The sequence below is a fragment of the Solenopsis invicta genome, chromosome 3 (assembly GCF_016802725.1).
Source record: "Solenopsis invicta isolate M01_SB chromosome 3, UNIL_Sinv_3.0, whole genome shotgun sequence".
NCBI classification, from domain to species: Eukaryota; Metazoa; Arthropoda; class Insecta; order Hymenoptera; family Formicidae; genus Solenopsis; species Solenopsis invicta.
Genome location: NC_052666.1, coordinates 828026 through 831989, shown reverse-complemented (window position 1 = coordinate 831989; position 3964 = coordinate 828026). Strand labels below are relative to the sequence as shown.

The window sequence follows — 3964 nt, the reverse complement described above, 5'->3', positions numbered from 1 at the left end:
TTATAATAACCAAGTGATGGCGTTATTTGTAAAAGAGAAATCGTGGAGTCCTCCGGATGTAATAATTGAGTGTTATAAACCTTAGAGACAATCTCCTCGCTTTGTTTCGTATTTCATATTTTACGCGAGGGATGCGAGAAGGAAAATCGTGGAATCCTCCGGTGACAGGCTCCTATTATCATTTTGGTGTTCAATCAGCTTTCATGACACCTTGCGGTAAATCCTCCCTAATAACCCGAAGAGCATACTGCGTACAGGTCCGCATGAAATTTACTGTATTTGTGCCTTTATGATATTATGTTGATCTTCTTCAAATCTGGTATAAATCTGGGGCAAATTCAGGTCAATTAAGAGTTCTTCTACGTGTTTTATTTTTGCGAATCCGCAACTTTATAACATTTCCAAGTGGAGAAATAAGAAAACAAGAAAAAGGATTAATATATCAGAGAGAGAGAGAGAGAGAGAGAGAGAGAGAGAGAGAGAGAGAGAGAGAGAGAGAGCGTATTAATATTATAACAACAACGATAATATCTATCAAATAATATTTACTTTGTTTCGAAGTGGCGCGTTAAAGAGCTTCAACCACCAGCTATGTATATTTGCCTTCTTGTATATCTTTTCCAAAAGTTTTGGAATCTTTAAAGAAAGCCAAACAGTCATCTTGTATTTGGAATAAATATCCTATTTCCAACAAAATGTGTTCTGCACGTTCAAACGTTTCAGGGTCTTTTATTCCTGCCTGTGGAATAAGTAACGTGTTACATTATTACTATCAAAGCATTATTGTTTCGAAGTTCAAAGAATAAGTTAAAGAATTCGTCGATTCAAAACTTGTGAAAATTCGAAATTTCAATATTTAAATTCAAAAATGTTATACTTATTAAGTGCATTGCTGAGGTTACAGGCCAAATAAAAGTGTAATATGATGTTTTATACTCGACAATGGACTTATAAGGGTCCATCGTAAATAAGGCCAGATTTGGCTTCTTGCCTAAGTTGGTTGACAACATATCCAAAGATTGGCCTAATATTGTTGTCTATATATTCTGTGGAAATATTTTCATAATATATAATTGCTCGGTCAAAAGGAAAAGAACAATGTTGGGGTACTTCCCTATGTATAGATAATATATTTTCACTCATTGTATGGACTGTTTCTAGTAGATGAACATAACAATTTTCCTTCTTGAAGTGCTTTTGAATTAGATAATATACAGAGTTTTCTAACATCAGGCCATCATTGATGGCCATTAAATCAACATCATTGCGTTGGTACCAACATTGTTTACCTCTTCGCATTAGCGATCTATCCTCAATGTCATCTAGCATGAGTCCATCGGCTTGTACAACAATAAATGTCTAATAGGAGGTATTGAAATAATTATAGAAGAGTGTGTGGACATATTCTGTAGGAGAGGGGTGGTCAGGATCATGGTCAGGATTTAAGAGAAGGCGTGATTATTTCTTCTAGAAATTCCACGCTGAACAAAATTAGTGGGTAAAAGAGGAGAGGCGATTTTTTCTAAGAATTCCATGCTACACGTGAGTAGAATTTGTGGATGAAGGAGAGGAAGAGATTTCCTCTATGAATTTTCACGCTGGACATGGAATTCAAAAGGGAAGGGGGGGTCAAAGAAATCTGCAGGAACAGGAGAATATGGGCTTGGAAGGGAGAATGAAGGGGTATCGGGATAGATTCTGTATATAAACTGGGAAAAAATTGAGCGTGCGCGGGTTATTTTAAGCGATTTAAGCTTCAGCTAATTTTATTCAGTTAGAGCCTGTGCTCAAGAAATTTATACATACAAAACTTCCGCCAATTTGATCCGCATCACTGCATCTAGCGTTCGTTAACAAAATCAGTATTTTCGAATTATGGAATTGATATTCGATAAAAGAAAAAAAAATGTTACACTCTATAAACAAATCATTTTAATTAATTTTCTTAATTATTTTGGATATATTTACTCCTTAATATTATAATGCTGAGATATCTCTGTATGAATATTTTTGCAACAATAACTTCGACTCGAGACATGAGGGAACCAAGAGATGATGATTATTAAGAAGTTGGACATTTTATAGGGCTTGAAAAAGGGCGTAAAGTTGATCGAGTGAGTGGAGTAGGGATTTTAGGTGGGAGATTTGAGATTTTTATAGATTTTGTCCTGTTCTGAAAATTTGATTTGTTGTTGGCTAATTCACCAACGCTCCTTGTCAATCATCTTGTCGAATGATCTTTTATTGGTTAATTCTCCGTCTTCGTCCGAGTTTTCCTTAATTTTAAGGGGGGCGAATTGTTAGATCGCCCAATCGTTCTGAAGATTTCTTAATTCTTAAAGAGGGGCGGGTTATTAGATCGTCCAATCGTTCCGAGGATTCCTTACTAATCGCTCTCCCTTTTTGAAGGATTAATTTGCTTTAGTAATCCGTGTCGTTTGTATCGCTACCGAGGGTTCTTCGGGATGCGCACCTCAACAAGCAAAGCCAGGACCATAAATCTTAATTTATAAATTTCTTGTCCGATGTCTAGGATTAATTTTATCTATTACTGGCGTCGGACTTACAATTAGATAAAATTAGGTTTTTTCTCTTTAGATCCTGGTTTTGCCCGTTCTCACGGATGGTTGCATCAAAATGACCAAATATTCCTCTCGATTCTGTCAATACAAGATTTCTTCTTGTATTTTCACCTTGTCGTTCCGGTTATGATATTTGAGAATTATATATCTCAGGAACAATTTTTTCACGCTGTTGCGTTTTCTTTATGATAAGATGAGGAATATTTGTTGTATCAGCGAAAAGGGAAATCGTGGAGTCCGCCGGACGTAACAATCGCACTATTTATTTAATTTTAAATATTATATTTGTAATTAAATCGCTCATTATACATTAGACTATTTTTAAAGACGTTATAAATTAAAATGTCACATTCTGCGTTTAATTTATTTAATTTTATAATACGTATTCATAAGGAAAAGGGGAACAAAATTACATACCAGTCTTATACACCACGCTAAAATCCGTACCAAACGATGTTTGCTTCTGTTTGTTGTTCGTTTGGAGCCAATAATTTGTACGAATAAATTAACATTAACGCTCGAATTTTCTTCCCTCCTGGGACATTGTACTCTAATACCTGTAATAAAAATGTTTAATAAAATGTGTAATAGAAAGATACATTAGTCTATACATTTGTTCAAATTTATGATTTGTTCATATCTTATTGTTGTAAATTTTTTATATATTAATAAACACATTCATTCCCGTGCATAATACGTATTGCTATAATATTGCAATATTGCGATAATATATCCATAATTATTGTATATTAGTATTTGTATTAATAAATTACTTTTGTCACCCAGTTTCTAATGTCGATATTCACTTTTTTTACTGCATCCGTCAAATCGCTAATAATGTCCGGCCACAACTGACCGGACATCAACTGACTTTCCTCTTCCATTGTTTGAGAGGTAAAACAAGCCATTCTCGTCAAAATTAATGTTCTAAAACTTTAATAACAAGCAACAATGCTTCAGTCAACATGCAGTTACATCTAATCGAAATAAAATTTTGCAATAATTATTACTATGGGTGAAGGATAAAGGCTCCTGCTTTTGGAGTTGACATTAAGGAGGTTCTATCGGTATTCCGAAGTCAAATGAGGACTACGAAAAAGTGTGAAAAAAAACTGCTTTTACCATAAATCTTATTCGTAAAATCATAATTTTATTTAAGATGACTGTTAAATTGAGTAATTTGAAGTATAAACAATTTAATATTATTTATTAAGTAAAAAATTCAAGGTTTGGTTGAACAGAGTAGTAACCACTGCGCTCGCACGTTTTCTCGCGACAGCAGAACGTGTGTTGACAAACACATGCTAACCTGCAAATGTAGCATGTTTACACTGAAATGGCGAGATGCCTTCATCAAATAAAGAAAGACATGCTATAAGAAT

At 34.3% G+C, this 3964-nt stretch overlaps 1 pseudogene; it reads right to left on the bottom strand.

The window, feature by feature from the left end:
• Positions 1 to 201: 201 nt before the first annotated feature.
• Positions 202 to 3490, bottom strand: LOC113002667 (annotated as a pseudogene).
• Between the last annotated feature and the right edge of the window lie 474 nt (positions 3491 to 3964).